The sequence below is a fragment of the Uloborus diversus genome, chromosome 1, assembly GCF_026930045.1.
Source record: "Uloborus diversus isolate 005 chromosome 1, Udiv.v.3.1, whole genome shotgun sequence".
NCBI classification, from domain to species: domain Eukaryota; kingdom Metazoa; phylum Arthropoda; class Arachnida; order Araneae; family Uloboridae; genus Uloborus; species Uloborus diversus.
Window position 1 is genome coordinate 85,516,510 of NC_072731.1, and position 21,499 is coordinate 85,538,008.

Here is a 21,499-nt window from a genome sequence, read left to right on the forward strand (position 1 = left end):
ACCTTTCGAGTCTAAGTGAGTATGTTGTGCAGAGATCATCTGCAATTTTTTCAAATGTACGAAGTAGTTCAAATGAACGAGTTGAATGAACAATCCTCTGATGTGTGTGTGTGTGTGAACAGAAATTAAATAGAATGACATTGCCCACCCCTGTTTTTTTTTAAAGAGTTTTAGAGGGTGGTTCATTCTCAATGCCAGGGGTTGGCATTGAGAATTGCCCCCCCCCCCCCAATGTGACCAGACGTCCTGCTTTTTGTCTTAGCGGGAATGTCCCGCCAAAGTGTCTCGCTTTGTCGAAAAGGTCCTGCTTTTTTTGTTTAAATTCTGTCACACAAGAAATATAACATACAATCTAGATTTTTTAAACGCTTTTTCGATTTTTTGCTGTCAGTAAACGTAAGAACACCATGTAAAATGTTATTCTTTAATGTTTAATACGCTGCAAGTACAAATGAAAATAATAATTTTGATTAATAAATTTGTTGTGTGATGCAATATTCTTTACATCAATACTATTAAATTATTTTCAACTTGAGTTCTTTATTGGTACATTTGAGTTATTTCTTGGCATTTTTCTGTTACGTAAAATATTAAGCCTGTGGGAAAAAAAAGCTACTCAACCCCCCCTCTCCCCATCATGTGTCCTGATATTTAACTTGAAAAATCTGGTCACATTCCCCCCCCCCCCCCCCAAATTTTCTCAACCCTCTTTCCCCCCTTTTTTATTTTCTAGCTCTCTTTTTTATGTTTTATTTTTTAAAAATAAGTTAATTTAATTTTTTAACATTTTTTTTAGTTGTTTATTTATTTATTTTTAATCATTATTATCATCATTATTTTATTAGAAAAGTTCTGTGATATGCCAATGAAAACACACATACACATACAAACTAAATAAATAAATGAAATATAAACAAAATAAAATAAAATAAATAACTTGAATCAAAAATGAACCAATAAATAAATTTCAATAGAAAAATTAAAAAATCCCCTCCAAAAATTTTGATAGTGCAATTTGCGCCATAATCCCGCTCTGTGGGCACCCGTGCTCAATGCCATGAATAAATTGTAACTAATTTTAATGATAAATCAGGGGTAATAAATAATACATGATGCAATCAGATACATTTAAATATTTTATTTCCTACACGTTAATATTTTTAAGTTACTTTAGTAGGAAGGAAAGCTTTGAATGAGAAATAAAACTTTGAACGATACTTACGCATTCTTTGCATTGGCCAGGACTGTTTTAGAAAGTCTTTTTTGTTTTTAATCTCGCTGTAAAAATTCCTCACAAGCTAATCCAATATTAATTTTACAGGTCAACTTTACCTCAGAGCAAGACTAACTTATGTCCACAATCGCTACTTTATAGGAAAAAAAAGGAACATTTGTCTGGATCATTCAAAGGATAAGGGGTGCCCTCTTTTAACACTGGTAAATAATTACAGTTGATTGTTTTTTTTTTTTTAGAATTACGTTTGCATGACTCAATATGTACTAGGATTATACATACAATGCAGAAAATCGCAATTTATAGACTCGTGTCAGTCTGGCTCTGAGGTACAGAAATGAGTTTTTGGACTTTTTCGGTCATCTGTAATCAAATTTATCTTTTTCCGCTACGTGAAGTAAACCAGCCAGGACACCGAGATTTTGTTTGAAGACCGAGACTGTCATGGTCAAACCAGGACTTCTGGCAATCCTACTTATAGTCTACAATTTCACCATCCAATAATGACTTAACCTTCCGAAATGGCTACTGCATGATAGATTTTTCTGTATGTTGCAGTGTTATATTTTGTTGCTTTTATATTTTTCTTAAATCTTATAATACCACCAACTTTAATTTTAAAACTCATATATTATTGCTTATTACAAGAAAAAGAAAGGATTATTTTCTCATAGCATGAGTATTGGAAAATAAAAATCTGTTTATTGAAAACTAGTATTACATTAGTTTTTATGAATCATAAGGCAATCAAATGTAAAAATAGTACATGTCTGTATCATTGTATTGTTTAATAAAAATATTTGTTTGCATTTAATGAATTTATTTTTTCCATTTAAATCCATATTCACTTTAAAACAGCCTAGGCTGATACCACAAGAAGTTATGATTCATTAAGTTTGCTTCAGATATTGAACCAAAAGTGAAAACATATAAAATGCATTAAATTTGAACCGGAACAAAAGAGCTTAACTTTAAATTTACATTAATGTCATATTAAGTACTGGTTTCATTTCAATGTGTATTGTGACTCTGATAAGTTTAAGCTTGACCTTGATAATGTTTATATTCTTTTGGGACATCAAGGAAGGGTAATTGGCACCAAATTGAGTTGGGTTGCTTTTGTAGAAGTTTCTCAAAAGTATTCCAACCCAAATCCGTGCAGCAATTACACGTCCCTTTTTCATTGAAGTTCCCAAAAAGAAGTAGTCAAGGTCAAGCTTGCATTTATCAGAGCCACACTATAATTTTTCTTTCTCAACACCAACTTTTTAATTCATTTTATAACTTTTGATACTGGACCCAAAATTCATGATTTTTTGTATCATGATTTAATTTTTAATTGCATTAAAAAATTTAACTGCTACGTTACAGATTCATCATTTACACATATTACACATTTTATTTATTATTATTAAGCTCAGCGTTTTCGATTTGAAAATTTTAATGTACTGAAAAAAGGTGGATAGGGTGGTTTTTCCCAGGGTGGACAAAATCTGACAACTTTGCCTTTCGGTGATATTTTGCATAGCTTTGAACCCGACATTTCTTTGAAGAAACTTCTCAAGATACCATTTAAGGATTTTTTTTTCTTTCCTCTACTAAATGCTTTCACTTGATTCATAACATATTATAGGATTCTAATAGAGAATTTTATCAGTTTATATTGATTGTTTTCAGTTGTAAGACGTGAATTTTTTGATAAGTTGACCAAAAGTTTAAAAAGATGTGATATATGGAAATTCACTGTATATTATTGTTTACATTTTGTTTCTCTAGCTGTGAAACTAGCTAGCAGACGAGTGACCGAAGCAATGGTTCGGTCACTCGTCTGGTCATCGGTGCTGATTCTACATTAGCTACCAGTTTGTTTGGCACTTTAGGCTTCCTTAAGAGGTTTTCCACCTCCATCTCACTCACTTCTTATGCCGGGCTGATGAGTGCTAATAAGCACAAAACTGCAGTCCTCGGCTGGAATTGACTGAGCTGGCGGTGTATTTCATGTATTTCTGCCTTAACCCTGGCTATAGGGCGGTAAGTAACTGAAAAGTATATATGGACTTTCAATATTTTACCCCGCCATGGAGAACAACATAGTGGCATGTTCTAAGTATGAAATCTCTCACTACACAGCAAATCATGGATTATACAAAGTATAGTTTTACCATATGGACACATCAAGCCATTGTTGCGTATATATAGATTATTGTGTGTGTATGTTGTAATATTTTATTTTACTTTACCCTGGTAAACTTTGCTTCTTTAATAGTAAATTGATAAAAATTACCCTCTTATCCATACTATTCACTACTTACTACTAATCAGACTGCCTATTGTTTGGGAGGAAAACTTTTTGACGCTTAAAATACATATTACTCATTAGTCTTAAAACCAATTTTGAATGTTCAACAGTTTGTATAAAAAATAACAATGACACATTCAAATAAAATAATTTTATTTTCAAAAAAAATCCATTGTTTTTATGAAAATCAGCCTTCTTGTGTGCAAAATTTTTCGCTATGCCAATGAATCTGATGGGATGTTAGCCACTTCAACTGTGATAACCTAGAAATATAAGTTGCATGCAAATCCTTCTCATTTGAGTATGAAAGGTTTTTTAAGAAAAATAAAGTTCTGCATCAATTTCCACACTACCTTAAAGTGGCATCCAGACTGGAGCATCATAAAACAGCTTCTGAACATGATCTAAGATCAAAAGCACTCTAGTGTGGATGCCACTTTGGAGGTATGATGCAATAAGCGCATTACCCCTTTTTGCAGAAGCAAGGCGGGTTCCCCAGGAGGTATATTTCCATCACAGAAAAGAAAAGCTATTTGCTACTATTTTTAAAATGTCATTAAGAATTGATGGTGTAATAATCATTTACAAGAGTTGTTAGATAGTTCTAACTAATGGGAAAATTTTATACCAGGTATGTATCCAATGAAGGTGTAAGAATTGGAACATTTCTCCATTTATAAATGTTCATCCATCTGAAAATGCAGCAGGAAACTAAAAAATACAAAATTGTGTTTGGAAAATCAATAATTTTATGTAAGGACATTACACAAATATTTTATTTACTTTGAAAAATAAAAAATCATTTATAAACAGAAAAGATATTAAAAGTAATACCTCTAGTGTGATACTTAAATGTCCAAAAGAAAAATATTTACTTGAATTGACTGGTTCTCAAAAATATTCATGGATGCAAGCCTTCATTGAGTTAGCACACTTTGTCCTTTGCCTAATATTTTAAATAAAAGAAATGAATAAAATTGTAGAAAAGTTATCAAAATTCAACATTTGACAAAAAAAAAGAAAAATTAATTTGAATTATGAAATTTTGAATCCAAATTATGTTTTTTGCAATCATGAGTTGCGACAGGACCCTACTCATTGGAGTTATCGTTTCTGGAAACAGCTCCTGTCCCTCCAAGCCAGCCCCTTCTCCTGGGCCTGGGCGGTTACGTGTTTAAAGTTTTGTGCATGTAGGCGCGCGTTCGTGCATGTGTCGGCTTGTGTGTGTGCGTAGACCTGTGTGTATGCATGAAGGCGCGTGCGTATGTGTGTAAAAGCGTGTGTGAGTGTATGAGCGTGTGTGTAAGTAGGACATGAACACCACCGCCGAGCTGATTTTAGAGGACAGTGGTTAGGACCAGAAGAGCCGCGCCTGCAGAGGCTCCAGGTCCAAGCTGAAAAAGGAACCACAACGCCAAGGACGGTCAAATGAAAACAATTAGCAATCGTTATTGCTCAAAAAAAAAAAAAAAAAACACAAATAAGCAATTGTTGAAAATGCAAGAATATTAATGAACAACAAATGAGCGATTTTCGGAAAAAATGTCCCGTTCGTAATGCTGGAGAATCAAAAATCAGGATACTACGTATAAAAAGCGAAAGAGATCCTTAAAGAGGCATAATAATTTTGTATCGGGATGGAAAAAAAAAAACTACGTTTTGTTACAAAAATTAGAATTGTTTACAAGACATTTAAAACATATGAATAATTTTCCACATTACAGTCAAATCTCAATAACTCGAATATTCCTTTATCTCGAAGTTTTCATCGGATGCCAAACTTTTGAGACTGTTGTGAAAATTCCCCATAACTCGAAGTACCAATAACTCGAACGTTTTAGCCCATGGGACTTCGAGTTATCGAGAGTTGACTGTATTTCCTAACAAAGAATTAGTCTACTTATCTTCTGTTTCAAACACAAGTGACATTTCAATGAAGCACGGTCATGAAAATGCTTCATTAATAGATCAAAATATAAATGGAATCTTTCTTGCACTCAGAGTTATATTTTTACTTTCATAACTTAAAATTATATCTATGAAAAAACAGGATTTTTAAAGAAATTTTTAAATTTGATTAACGAGACTACTGTAATGTACATTGGTTTGAAATGCACTTCTTAATTTCACTTCAACAGCTTTGTCAAAAATGTTTGTATTCTCGTTGGGCCCTCACACCGAACATAGTATAACAGTAAAGCAGACCTGTAGGTACTCAGAAAAGTAATTTTGCATTGAAGGTGCACTGCTTGGCATTCAATTTATGGTACGAGATTTGGAGAATCACATAATATGTATACAGTATAGAAAATATGTTTAATCATCCAATGATAAACATAGAATAATAAGTGTTCTTCATCTCTTCAGCAGGAAATTACTAAGATTTAAAAGATATAAATATGGCACAGCTCCAAAGACTAGTTTTAATCATTAAAATTTTGTACATTATTTATATTACTTGACAAATATCACATGAATTTACAATTAATATACCTGAATCAATGGAATGCATGAGCTGTATATGAATGTTGAAAATTTATTTAACCTGAGAACTAATGTTGGGGGATGAAGGAAATAAGAATAAATTCAGGTAATTGCAGGACTAGTAGAATAAACCTTTGTATTCAACAAGAGAAAATAATTTATAGTTTTTTTGCACTTGGTGGTATAGTTTTTTTTTTTTGTACTAATAGTGAGACAAGTTTACAACATTTTTTGATACTCAAAGCTAAAAAAAAAAAAAAAAACTGAAAAAAAATGAATGATTTGTTTATAAAAATTCCATTATTTGATTTTTTTTAACGGGAATAAATGAAAATTCAAGAAGTATTATACATATCATTCAACTTTACATGGGCAAAACTGATGTTAACGTAACGACTATAAAGTGGAAATTAATGACGAAATAACTTACTATGCTTCAGCAGCTCGAGGCATAAAATTTGTATTCCTCCTTCTTACAAGATGGCTTGCACAAAAAGAAAGAAAAAGTTGACACAGCATCAGTTTTCAGTACTCTTTTTTTAGTCAGATAAAATCCTTGTGGTCATACATGGCCGTTGTGACAACCTTGAATATCGTGATTTGACATTGACAACCGATTTTTTTTTTTAGCTCTGTAGTTGAATGTGGAAGGATTTTGAGGGATATTTCCTGCTCCTTGCATTCTTCCTTATCATCATTATTCGTTCATCTACACGCACAACCGCTTGTTAGCATTTTTCTTTACGAAAAAACCTGATTTCGACAGCTAACGCCACGCTCCCAATACCTTTAACATTACCATGTGCGTTTGTTTTGCATAAGGAGCCGTATCCGCGGTGTTCTTCTTCTCGGCGTGAAAGTATCCCATTTTTCCTTATCTACATCCAACTCCATGTTTTCTTTACTCTCATCTGGTCTAAGGTGAATTCTATTTCTTTTAAGTTCACTTCCTGCCGCTGTTTTCACTAAGTAAGATCTGGGTGTATTTAACTTTTCTATAACTGTTCCTGGGGCCCAATCTCGGTGCCCTAGCTGTACGAAAACTGGTTGATTTTTCTTTAGAGTTGACAGTTTTACAGCTGATCTGTCATAATATTCTTTCTGTTTATTTTGCTGCTTTTTCAAAATCTTTATTGTTTCATCTGTTGGGAACTTTGGTGTGAGAAGAGATGTTTTCTGTGGCATTACAGTTCTAAGTCTTCGTCCCATAAGCATTTCTGACGGTGATAACAAACTGGATTTTGGAGTGCTGTTGTATTCCAGTACTGCTAGGTTGGGATCTCCTTTGCTTCTAATAACTTTTAGTAAAATTGATTTCATCGTTCCAATAGCTTTCTCTACCATTCCATTTGATTTTGGATACTTAGGTGACGATGTTACAGGCTCTATGTCATACGACTTAGTAAAATTTTGGAAAAGTCTACTATCGAACGGTGGACCATTATCAGAATGCAACCTGCGTGGTATACCATGTGTCCTAAAAATTTGTTTCAGTGCATTGATAACTGGCTCTGCTGTTTTCTTTGTCAATTTCTTAACTTCTATGAATTTGGAATGGTAATCAACACATAAAAGATAGTCTGTTTTTTGTAGATACATGAAATCAATAGCTACCTCCTCCCATGGCAGTGCTGGTATACTGTATGGTAGTAAAGTTTCTTTTACATTAGCACGTTGATGTTGTTGACAAATTGTGCATGCATTAATGAATTTTTTTATATCTTCACAAAAATTTGGCCAATATACGTTTTTTGAAGCTTTGTTTATGCAAGATGTTATCCCTTGATGGGCTGAATGTATGTTCTGCAAAATTTCAGCTTTCATCTTTGTGGGAATAACTAATCTATTTCCCAGAAATATTAAATCGTTGTAACAGTGAAGTTCTGCTTTCTTGTCCCAATAGCTTCTAGTTTTCTCAGGCATCTGTTTAAAACTTTGCGGCCAACCTTCTTCAATGTATTTTTTTATTAAAATTAGCTCCGGATCATCTCTAGTAGCAATCTTTAGAACGTCGGTCTTCTCATCAGTAGCTGATAGGACTGTATGAACAACTGCTGCTCCGGCCTCTAAAAAACTAGTATCTTCACTACCTTTCAACGGTGTCCTAGACAATGCATCTGCGATATATAATTTTTTACCTGGTACATGTTTTAGTTCGAAATCATATTTAAATAATTCTAAAACCATACGCTGTAGTCTTGGGGACAACTTATCTATAGGCTTTTTCAATAGGCCTATTAGAGGCTTATGATCAGTTTCAACCAAAAATTTAGTTCCAAAGATAAAATAATGAAACTTTTTACAACCAATTAAAATTGCCAACAGTTCTTTCTCTATTTGACTGTAACGTTGTTGTGTCTCTGTCAATGAGGATGACGCGTATGCAATTGGGTGACCCTCTTGTATCAAAACAGCACCCAGTCCAAATTGACTTGCATCTACAGACACTGTGGAGAGTTTATCTTTGTTGTAGAAAGACAAAACAGGAGAGTTTGTAACACATTTTTTTAAGTCTTCAAACGCCCTTTGTTCATTTGAACTCCATACAAATTCTACATTCTTTCCAAGTAACTTCCTTAATATACCTGTTCTGTCAGATAAATTTGGTATAAATTTTCCTAGAAATGTAATGATACCTAAAAATCTTTGAAGTTCTGCTTTATTCTTTGGCGTGCCGTATTCTACTATAGCTTTAATTTTGTTTTCATTTATAGACTGTCCATTCTTCGATAAATCAAAACCCAAATATTTAACAGAATCCATTCCAATTTTACTCTTCTCTTTAGATAATTTCAAACCATGCTCTCGAGCTCTATCTAGAACAGCTTTTAACTTGGCATCATGTTCTTTTTGAGTTTTCCCAAAAACAAGTATATCATCAATGTATATTAAAATACCATTTATATCAATAAATATATTTTCTATAGTTTTCTGGTACACCTCAGGTGAACTGCTTAATCCATACGGTAATCTACAAAACTTATAGCGTCCAAAAGGCGTGGCAATGGTACACAATTTAGAACTTTTTTCTGTTAGAGGAATTTGTAAAAATGCACTTGAGGCATCCAAGACACTGAAAAATTTAGCTCCCTCCAATTCCGAAAAAAGACTTTGCTGGGTTGGTATTGGGTAATGCTCTCTTTTAATATACTTATTTAAGCCTCTGGGATCCATACAAATTCTTATTTCTTTGTTTGGTTTCTGTACTACAACAATAGGGTTAACCCAGTCTGTTGGTTCAGTAACTTTTTCAAGTACCCCTTTTGACACCATGTTATCAATCTCTGCCTTAACTTTTCCCTTTAAAGACGCTGGTATAACTCTAGGTGCAGAAATTTTTGGAACTGCATTTTTGTCTAATTTTATGTCATATGTATACAAAAGTTTACCCAAACTGCCAGTGAAAACATCATTGTACATTTTGAACAAATCAACATTTTCAACAACTGAAATTATTTGATTTCTTTTAATAAATCCTAACTTTTCAGAAGAACTCAAGCCAATTAAAATACTCGAATTTTGCTTAACAACATAAAATTCCAAGACTTCAGCTTTATCGCCATATTTACACAAAAATTCACAAGTTCCTATGACATTTAAAGAATGTCCTGTATACGACCTCAAAATTTTACTAGTCTTCTTAATATTTTCAGTTCTTTTAATTACTTTAAAGTATGATAGTGGAAGAATATTGACCTCCGCACCCGTGTCAATTTTACAAGATACTTTAGTGGTGTTAATATGTATTTTTTCTTTCCACTCGGAATTGATTCCGTCAACAACCGATGCTACACTAATTTCATTACTATCGGTTTCATATTCATCAGAGTCATCTGTATTATCCACTAAATTTATTTTTTTTATTCTTGCAAACACTAGCGAAATGGTTTTCTTTACCGCATTTGTAGCACCGCTTTCCGAAAGCGAAATATTTCCCGTAGCGATGATAAGAATCACATTTTGAACATTTCTTTTTCACTTCCGCCTTTCTTTCACTCTCGGAATGATCCACGATGTTTTTCTTTTTCGATGACGCACGCTTGTTAATAGCTAAAGAAGCGCTTGAATTCTTTTTCTCTTTTACTGCAAGGACCGAAGACGCATGAGTCATTAGTTGAATTTGCTTAGTGCTCGATTCTTTAGCACGGCAATATTTCACGGCCTGCTCTAAATTTAGATCCGATTCTATCAAAAGTTTTTCTTTGACTGCCACATCATTTATGCCAATAATTAAAAGGTCTCGAATTAAATTTTCTTCCTGCGTTTCAAAATCGCAATCTTTAGCCAAAACTTTTAAATTCGTCACGAAAGAATCAACACTTTCGTTTTCCCCCTGAACGCAATTGAAAAATTTGTATCTGGCTATAACTGTATTTTTCTTCGGTGCGAAATAATTATCAAAACTGTTTAGTACAGCGTCGTATTTCTCAGAGTCCGCGGAGCTTAATCCAAAGCTATTAAAAATATCTAAACAGTCTTCGCCCATACATGTTAGCAACAATGCTACTTTTAATTTGTCCGCCTTATTTGTTTTCTCTGTTGCCTCTAGATAAAAATTAAATCTCTGTTTGAACTTTTTCCAATTTTCTGGAACGTTACCTTCCAAGCATAATGCTGTAGGCGATTTGGCTTCCATCTCGAAATAAAAAAATTCTACTTACAGTTTTGCAAGGTCCAAATCAAGATTTGTTGAGCGCACTTAACAGGTTGTTATCAATTTCCACTTTGTTGTTCCGTGAGCTGCCACCATGTTATATAGTTATAAATCATCCAGGGTTGGGTTCTTCAACGTGTGTGGAATGATAATACCAAAATAAGGAGGACAAAGTAATATGAACGTCTAACTGTTTTATTCACACTCCATGGACTGACTTTCCCAGCCAAAGCATTGGCAACCGCGCATGCGCTACAAGTCGATGCTCATTAGTATACAATATGTTACATAGGATACTGTAGTAACAAAGGTTATTTAAATCATTTATGTGGAATTAGGTTAAGGAAAAATGTCCAGTAAATGTTGTTAAGTTCGTTTTTTTTTCTTCATCGAATTGAAAAACTGATATTTATTCAAATTCACTCAGAACAAAATAAATAAAATGTGTACTCACAGTTTATATATGGTGGTAGTTTTCTTTTCAGTTGATTGATCATTATTTCGTTTTACTTATCGAATTCTGTAATCTTACTATCATTTTATTCCACTCATGATAAAAATTAAAAATGGTTTAACTAAAAACGCGAAATCTCGCCAAGGCTACTTTGCTCGCACAATTCCAAAACTATAACCCTAAACAAATTTGGCGAAACCTTTCAGCTGAGAATAAAAGGAATAAAGTAAATTCTTTCTCGGTTAAACATTTTTCATTTTGTTCTACGATAATAAATTCAAGAAAATATTTTGCATACTGTCCATTCCAACTAAATGCTGCTGTAAAATATGATTAGTTAAATTAATTTAAGATTAAAAAAAACTCATATTCTTACAAATTCATACAAAACAATAAAAAATTTTACCTGGTATAACGTTATCCAATTTTGTTAATCCAGAGTTTTCTTGTTTACGCTTCCACCATTTAATACTTTTTTGAAAGAAATAAGGAAAACTAACATTATTTTGAGAAGCTCGAGAATACTACTAAGGGACGAATTAATTTCTGTTGTTGAAGGCGTTCTTAGACATGTTGAATGCGTTACTCAGAACAAACTGACCGCGTTTACGTCAACAGATACATGTGGAGCGCAACGTGGCAATGTTTTAGTTGCATTCGCAGTTTTATAAATCACCGCAAGATAGCGTATTCGAGCGCTGGAGTTCCGAATACAATATCTACAAATTCATGATAGTTTGAACCGATACAGGTTTTTACACTGATTAATTACTGCTACCATCAAATTTGTTCTTTTGTTTGTAACCGAACGAGTCTATGAACTTGAACCATCTCAATGAAGCTTATTTTTTCAAGTCCTTTTATTCGGAACTCCAGCGCTCGAATACGCTACCTTGCGGTGATTTACAAAACTGCAAATGAAACTAAAAAACATTGCCACGTTGCGTTCCAGTGTGTCTGTTGACATAAACACAGGCAGTTTGTTCTGAGTATTTATTAACGCAATCGATGTGTCTTAGTTTGCTTTCAGCTACAGAAATTCGGAACTCCAGCGCTCGAATACGCTACCTTGCGGTGATTTATAAAACTGCGAATGCAACTAAAACATTGCCACGTTGCGCTCCACGTGTATCTGTTGACGTAAACGCGGTCAGTTTGTTCTGAGTAACGCATTCAACATGTCTAAGAACGCCTTCAACAACAGAAATTAATTCGTCCCTTAGTAGTATTCTCGAACTTCTCAAAATAATGTTAGTTTTCCTTATTCCTTTCAAAAAAGTATTAAATGGTGGAAGCGTAAACAAGAAAACTCTGGATTAACAAAATTGGATAACGTTATACCAGGTAAAATTTTTTATTGTTTTGTATGAATTTGTAAGAATATGAGTTTTTTTAATCTTAAATTAATTTAACTAATCATATTTTACAGCAGCATTTAGTTGGAATGGACAGTATGCAAAATATTTTCTTGAAGTTATTATCGTAGAACAAAATGAAAAATGTTTAACAGAGAAAGAATTTACTTTATTCCTTTTATTCTCAGCTGAAAGGTTTCACCAAATTTGTTTAGGGTTATAGTTTTGGAATTGTGCGAGCAAAGTAGCCTTGGCGAGATTTCGCGTTTTTAGTTAAACCATTTTTAATTTTTATCATGAGTGGAATAAAATGATAGTAAGATTACAGAATTCGATAAGTAAAAAGAAATAATGGTCAATCAACTGAAAAGAAAACTACCACCATATATAAACTGTGAGTACACATTTTATTTATTTTGTTCTGAGTGAATTTGAATAAATATCAGTTTTTCAATTCGATGAAAAAAAAAAACGAACTTAACAACATTGACTGGACACTTTTCCTTAACCTAATTCCACATAAATGATTTAAATAACCTTTGTTACTACAGTATCCTACTGAAATAGAAAGTATGCAAATAAATTTTCTTGAAAATATTTATCGCTGCGATTCAATCTGTTCTGCAGAACAGATTGAAAAATCCAGAAAGAACGTTAAGAATTTGAACAATAAAAAATAAAAGTTCGCCAAAAATTTGTTTATAGGGTTATGGTTTTAAAATTGTGTGAAAGAATAATGTATCTTGACAAGATTTCGCATATTAGGTAAATCATTTCCATGACGAATGAATTAAATGCATGATTTCTTTAGATATCCAATCATATAGTCATAGAAATAAATTATCTAGTGTTAAACGTTACTCTTGACAGTCTGCCACGTATGTGCACTATGTGACAAAAATGTCAACAAATGCCGGAAATGTCACGAAACTGAACTTAATATGTACTAATGTATAGAAAAAACGGTACAAAATGAAAATGCCGTTCGAAGCGAACCAAAAATTTATGAATTCCGAATTCAACATCGTGAAAATGGCTGCTGCAGAACAACTTACTGTGTGTTCTGCATTAATTTTTTACTTTCGTAATACTTTTTGGTTTCTAATCTCTTTCTATATGGGTCAGAATAACCAAAATACTTTGAAAAATCTTTTCAAATGAATAAAGCGAAAAAATCATACATAACAACAAAAATCACAACACTTTTAGCATTTTCTTCGTTACCACATGCGTTTGTTTTAGTTTTAATTCCGCCATTAGACAGTGACTGCAGTGCCCCCTATAGTTCGTTGGAGTTGCGAATTTATAAAAAATATTTTGTTGTGATTTTTTAACTTTTTGTCCTGATGATTCCAACAGGTTTTCAGTTTGTTCCTTGGAAAAGTACCTAATTTCTTCAAGGTCCTTAATTTTAACTTCAAAAGGTTAAAATTAGTAATGCTCTAGTTAACTGGAAGTAATTAGTAGAATCCGGCAGTCAGGGCCGAACTGGGTGGTCAAAAGGGCGCGGGAAAGCCGAGTTGAAGGGCGCCGATTTTGCCTCTATAATATCTAAGGACTTAAGAGATAGTGCGGACATTTTAAGGGGATAAAAAACGGTCTAGGAAGATTGGGCGCCGCAGATTGAGCGCCGTAAATTGGGCGCCTGGAACTTTGGGCGCCGAGTATTTTGGGCGCCGGGAATTTTGGGCGTCGAACATTTTGGGCGCCGGGAACTTTGGGCGCCGAGCATTTTGGGCGCCGAGCATTTTGGGCGCCGGGAGCTTTGGGCACCGAGCATATTGTGCCCAATATTCCCGGGGCCCAAAATGCTCGGCGCCCAATGTTTCCGGCGTCCAAAATGCTCGGCGCCCAATGTTCCCGCCGGCGAATTTTGAAACTCTCTCAATGCTTACGTTCGACGAGCATGAGGGGTAGCTATCGGTTAATTAATCATGTGACAGCTAATGATCGCGTGCTCAAATCAACCAATCAACTGCTTAAAATGGTAACCGATGCGGTAACCGATTGATCATAGAACGCTGCGGTTAGTAACCGGTAGACCGGTGCGTCGAACACAAGGAATGCTTGCGTTCGACGGGTTCAACCAATCGATCACGTGACATCTAATGATCAAGTGCTGCAATCAACTAATCAATAAATTAATATGGTAACCGGTAGACGATAGAACGCAGCGGTTAGCAACCGGTTACTCATTGGTCGACCGGTTACTATCATCGAACAAAATCAATTACAGTACATTGGCGAAACAAGAAATAACTAGTATGTTGTGGCCGTCACGAAACTTTCTTCTATATTTTTCTTTTTTTATCTGATCCCTCCCCATGCATGATGAGAAAGCAATATTCCAAAAAAAAAAAAAAAAAAAACAAAATTACATATGCAAAAACTTGACGACCATCCCAATGTCTGAATTATTGCAAAAGCAAAGCAAAGAGCGAAAATTGAAAGTTATTTTAAAAGTCTTGCTTGAATTAATTACAAATATTTCACTTGTTAACAAACATAAGATGGCAACAGTTAAAAATTTTAAATCATTGAGAAAATATTTCCGATCATTTCCATACAATTAAAATCACGAGAAATACGCAGACGACAATCTATTACGATTTATCTTTCTTATTGTTGCATTAATAAAGCTATTTTTATTCCAAAAAAAAAAAAAAGAATCAACACCTCTTGGAGCGATTGGCGTCAAAATTGAACCAAAGCCTGTTTACATATGGATTCACATATATTCCAAATTTCAACCAGAACGTAGCATTACTTCTTGAGATAGGGCACTCACAATGGAAAAAAAGAACGGGTTATTGCGCTTCCTCCTTTTTAGCTGTTGACACCAAAATAAAATCAGCTCTTATACGCACTAAGGGCTACTTGCCGATAAATTTTTCTTTCATTCCGTTCATTATTTCTTGAGATACAGCAGTCACAATTGACGACAAAAAACGTTCTATAGCTCAACCCCCGTTTGAGTTATTGACACCAAAATTGAATCAGCACCTGTTCCTGTTAATACCAACATATGAACCAAATTTTGTTTGATTCCGCCAGTTACTTCCTGAGGAATAGCAAGCACTCGTAACTCACAAAACGTCCCATTTTTCCACCCCCTTTGGAGGAATTCGCGCCAAAAACCAATGGGCACAAGTTCACATAGCGGCACATATGTGTAGCAAATTTCGTTCGATTTCATGCGGTAGTTTTTGCTGTAGAGCGGCCACAAAAAACTGGACACACACAGACGTGACACACACACACAGACAGACAGACATCTTCCAAAAATAGTCGAAATGGACTCAGCACACCTCAAAACGTTCGAATCCGTCAAAATTCGAAATTCGAAAATTTGCACGAATCCAATACTTTCTTCTATATATTAGATATAGAAGAAAGTAAAAATGAGCGCGTTCGATTAAACAGCATGGTAACCTGGATACATTAAAGCAAATCCGAGTAAAATGTAAACAGAGCCGCCCCTTTCTTTCTTTCTTTCTTTCAAATGTTTATTGAGGGTTCTGCTTCGCTACTTCGGCTTTACCTCCATTACTCCACTGTTATGGAAACAACAAGATCAAAATACCCAACACAAGGAAAGTTAAAACCGACCACAGAGACCAAGGAACCTGCAAACAGCACGAACACGACGAAAGGCACAACCCTCAAGCGACAACACAGAGCTGAAGGAGAGAGGGATACACCCAACGGCTTTCCTGAGCACCTCTCTATGATTCTCGAAAGCCTGACAGGATAGTAGAAAATGATCTGCAGAGTCCCTTACATTGCAGGAGGGGCACATTGGCGAGTGAGACTTATTTATTTTGTAGAGGTTATCGTACGTCATTAAAGTCCTTGTCCTAAGTTTTGAGAATAGCACATCCCAATACCTGCTTTTGGTGATTAATCTATTATCTTTCGTGATAGAGGAAAGATGGTCAAAGTTGGCAGCATATTTTGAGTTCTCCCAAGTTGAATTACACTCTTTCCAAGTGTTTTTCTTAATAGTCTGAATGATATCACTGCACGAAACCCAATGAAGGATTAGGTTCAAGGAATGCCCAAGATTAGCCAAGTCATCAGCTCTCTCGTTTTCAGTAATCCCAACATGAGCTGGTGTCCAGATGAGCCAGATGTCCGACACCGATCCGGCTCTGTTTTCAATAGCTTTCCTTATCATAAGCGATATCCAGGGAGATTTAACATGAACTGCTACCAGTGAGGTAAGCACAGATAGACTATCCGATAGAATGATGTTCCTAACATTGTTTTTGCAGAGTCTAATGACGGCCAACCAAATGGCTAGGCCTTCAGCAGTAAACACAGAATTTATAGAAGGGACTCTGCCCATAAGTTCTTCACCAGAATTAAAGTTTACAATCCCAATGGCGACTGAGTCACCTTTTTTTGAAGCGTCGGTGGCAATTATGTTGCAGTTAGAAAAGAGATGGTTCTTACATTCCAGAAATAGGCTTTTTATTGCGTCTGGAGGTAAATCTTTATTCTGAAAAGGAAGGTAATTGATATGAATTTTACATTTAATTCCTGCGCCAACCGGCTTATTCAAAGGAATGATTTGACGTGGGAAAATATTGAGATTTCTAAGGAGATTGGAGCATGAAATCGCCAGGGGGTGTTGATGTTTTCTAGCCGGACGGGATTCCATGGTGAAGGAAGCTAAAAATTTTCCAATGGGCGACTCCTCTTTCAAACTAATCTGACGGATGTAAAAGATATTCGCCAGCATATTGTGTCGCAATTGCAGTGGCATTTCACCAGCTTCCTTGAGTAAAATAGGTATGGGAGTAAAAGAAAGCAGTCCTGTAGCGACCCGGAGGTAGGAGTGGAAGACCGTATCAATGATTTTCCTACTAGATTTAGAAGATGAAACAAAAACGTGACATCCATAGTCACACCTGCTACGTATGCACATATTCCCGATCCTAAGTAAGTGGGCAGACCTGGCTCCCCATTTCCTGGAAGAAATGAATTTGAAAACATTGATATACTTGGAGGTTTTTTGCGCTATATGTTTAAAATGATCATGAAATGTAAGATTTTTTGAAAAATTAAGACCCAAAATTTTTATTTTATCACCCCATGGGATATCAATGCCGTCAATTTTAAAGTTGATACTTGGTTTCAGTTTCTTGTTCGAAAAGTTTATAGCCTCACATTTGCTTGGAACAATTTTCATCTGCCATGTGTTACACCAATTTTGGATGTGAGAAAGGGCATCCTGCAATCGACTTATGACTAGGTCTAAGTCTGACCCGGAACAGTACAGAAAGATATCATCGGCAAAGGTAATAAAATTAACATTAGTAGGGACACTGTCTTTCAAATCCTGGATATAAATTTGGAATAATAAAGGACTGAGAACAGCGCCCTGAGGGACACTTCTAAAGTGAGTTTTTTCCACAGATAGAACATCTCTCCATTTGACGTTGAACTTTCTGTCAGAAAGAAAATTATTGATCCATAAAGCTGCGTTATTGCTAATTCCCATTCTCAACATCTTGAATATTAGTCCGTCGATCCAGACTAAGTCGTATACTGCTTTTAAATCGAGGGCAATAAGAATGAAAAATTTTCTGAGGGATCGAGCTTCACAAATTTGGTGGTGTATTTGAGCTTGAATAATGTCACACCCTCTAAAGGGGAGAAAACCACACTGGTTATTAGGAAAATTTGAGAAATTGACAACAGATTTCATCATTCTCGCCAAAATCATACGTTCCATCATTTTTGCGATAGTAGAGGTGAGAGAAATGGGTCTATATGATGCTAAATCATTCCGGTCTTTCCCTTTCTTAAACAAAGGGATGATCGTAGACTTTTTCCAGTTGTCTGGGTTATTACCAGAACTCCAGCTAAGATTAATTTCCTGCAGAAGTGTACGAAGATGGTTATAGTCAAGAAGCTTCAGAGCCTTGCTAGGTATACCATCGGGTCCAGGGGCGGTATTCCGAGCTTCGTTAATCGCGTTTTGGAGCTCTTCAAGGGAGAACGGCTCATCAAAATTATCGACTGAAGGGCCACTGAGGTCAAATGGAATCCCCATCTTAACTTTGGGTTTTTGAAGAGATATGGCGAAAGCATTAGCTTGAGCCACCGGAGTATAGAGTGATATGTTTCCAGAATTAAGGATAAAGTTTGACTTAATGTTGTCGGACGATCGGTTGACCAGAGACTTTAAAATCTTAAAGATATTATTGCTTTTTACCGCTGCATCGCAAGTCTTGCCCCAGTACGCTCTTTTACTGCTCCAACAAATCTGACGCAGTTTGGCAGCCATTTTTTTATAAACCATCCACTTTTCTCTAGAAAGCGTTTTTTTAGCTATCCTCAAGGCTTTGCGTTTTTGGCCTAGATAATAACTACATTCAGCATTCCACCAAGGTGGGTTCCCGTGTACTTTCTTTTGGTTATTTTTTTTACTTTTGTTAATAGCATCAGATATAACTTTTTGAATCAGGAAAGTGCCTGATGAGTCGACGCATTGGGGGTTCTCCTTAATACTACTAAGAAAAGTTTGCCAGCATGTATAAGTGTAGGTTTGGACTTGGTCCGTGTTAAAATTTATAAACAGTTGGATGGGATGATGGTCACTATCTAACAGATCAGAGTGTATGTTTATATACATGTCAGAAAAGATATCGGCAGAGCATAAAGTTAAATCTAGAAGAGACCCAGTACTACCGTGGGAATAGTGTGTCGGTATATGTGTGTTAAGCAGGCAAATATTGTTATCAGTAATCCAATTTAAGACTTTGTCGGCATCAGAGGAGTTTTGATTGCTACCCAAAGCATTATGGTGGATATTAAAGTCTCCAAAGATAATAAATGGAGGGATCAAAAATTTTTGAAAATTGTCGAGCCAATTAGAGTCTTTTTTCCCTTTGGGCGAATAAAGGTTGAACATCTGTAAAGTCTTACTATTCTTCAAAAAAAATTTTATGCCAATAGCTTCAATGTCAGATGGAGGTAAATTCATATCGATACTTTTGTAAGGAATTTTATTGTTAATGGCAAATAAAATGCCGCCACCCGGGCGGTGAGGACGATCTAAACGATAAATGTTCTTGCAGGGAAGAGCAAAGCTCCCTCCGATTTTTAAAAAAGTCTCTTGAATAGCCAGGACTGAGGCATTAGAAAAAAAAAGAGTTCTAAAACCAGGTGCCTTTGTTTAAGACGCTCTTCGCGTTCCACTGAACACAAGAAAAGGACATAGGAGAAAGAAAACCCGCAACGAAAAACAAACCCACAAAGGCCCTGGTACACCACAGGCCTACCGATTGCCCACATCCCCGGGAATGCCGAGAAAGCTATGTGAAGTCCCCAGAGGGGGTGCCATCAAAAAATTTCCTTTAATTTTTGCTTTTTTACCTTTATGTTCGGAATCCGAACCAAACTTAAAATCCAACTTATTACCGAAGTGTTCCATCGATTTGGCGATGGTGTGAGTAACATTATCCAATATGCTTTTATGAATCTTCTCAAGAGAGCTCTCGAAAATCTTTTTCATAGCAGTGATAGTATCTTGTTGAGCTTCAGCTATTTTTTTCTCACAAACAAGGATAAGTTGCTGAATTGCATCATTTAGGTCCTCTCTCGTGATGTTGTTAGACGGGCCATTTTTGGTGATTGTAGCATAACTAGTCATTTGATTAGCTCGAAACCTTCTTCTAGCTTCAGCCAATGTAAGTTGTTCCTGCGCCTTATACCGTAATATGCTTTCTTCCTTGATTCTAGCGGGACATTGATTGTAAATAGCCGGGTGGTCATTGTCACAATTGGCACAATGGGGAGGATTCATACAAGGCTCTTCCGAGTGATTCTGACCACAGTTCATGCACTTAGCTACCTCTTTGCAATTCTTCGTGGCATGGTTGAATGTCTTACAAGAAAGACATTGTCTAGGACGATCGTAGAAAGGATTGATTTTTTGACTCGTGAGCCAAACAACAATGGTTTTAGGTATATTTTTCCCAAATATGTTGATTAGAATAGATTCAGTGGGTGATTTCCCTTGACTACCCTTTGCACAAAATCTTCTTGCCTCTGCAACTTTTATGTAATTGGCCTCTTCCAATTCCTCTACCAGTTCGGTTAATGGAATTTCCGTTGATATGTTTCTTGATAAGAATTTGGAGGTATAATTTTCCATGTGCACTGTACTCTCGACTTCAATGCCTGCCAATTGAACAATATTTGCCAATTTAATAGCACAGTCTAGTTTATTTGTCTCCACTATCAGTTGGTTGTTGCGAGTGAATTTGATTCTATTTCCAGGTACCTTCCCTATCTTCAACCTGTTTTAATAGGTCGTCCTTCAGAATTTTAGGTTTATTTCGTGGTAAATTTTTCTGACCGACGGACGTAAAGAAAACGGGGAACGTAGTAGTACCATTCTCCGCTGCGTATTGGCATTTCTGCTGAATGCTAGCCACCCTAGTAATAGCAAACTCGTCACCAACATAGTCCACTTTCAGTCCTTCCTCGCATTCCATGGACCCCATGGCAACCACGAGCAGACCACTCACCCCCCGAAACAAAAAACCCACAAAAACATGCAAAAAAACAAAGGGACTTACCTTAAACCGCTGAACAAGCCAACTCCAGCCACCACAAAAACAGAAAACAACTACAAACCACACTGCCCTCAAACGGGTAATGCCTTGCCGACATCACAATACGCCGCCATTTTCTTCCGAGCTACGAAGCAAAACCATAACAAGTCCAACAGACACCGAAAACCCCAAAGAACACCGCAAAGACCAATTACACAACGACGAAAAGCCAAGCAAGAAAACCAACAAGCAAAGTCCGAGAACAAAGCCGAAGCAGCTAAGCAGAAAACCTCCTACCCTTCCAGCCTCCGACTGCCCATAAATAAATCAGTTGATTGAAAAGAACAGTCTACGAGATATTTTCTCTCTGCCGGCAACAAGAAAAAGTCGCCCCTTTAAATTGTGAGGTAGAAATTGCAATTCGAAATATTGTTGTTTAAAGTTTTAGT

The 21,499-nt window shown here is 35.6% G+C and overlaps 1 protein-coding gene across 1 annotated transcript in view; it reads right to left on the reverse strand.

The window, feature by feature from the left end:
* LOC129230874 (DDB1- and CUL4-associated factor 13-like) overlaps positions 1-21,115 on the reverse strand; it is a 130,239-nt gene extending 109,124 nt beyond the window's left edge. The window contains exon 1 of the mRNA XM_054865204.1: positions 21,075-21,115. The gene's annotated coding sequence lies outside the window, so the exon portion shown is untranslated. The remainder of the gene's footprint in view (positions 1-21,074) is intronic.
* Between the last annotated feature and the right edge of the window lie 384 nt (positions 21,116-21,499).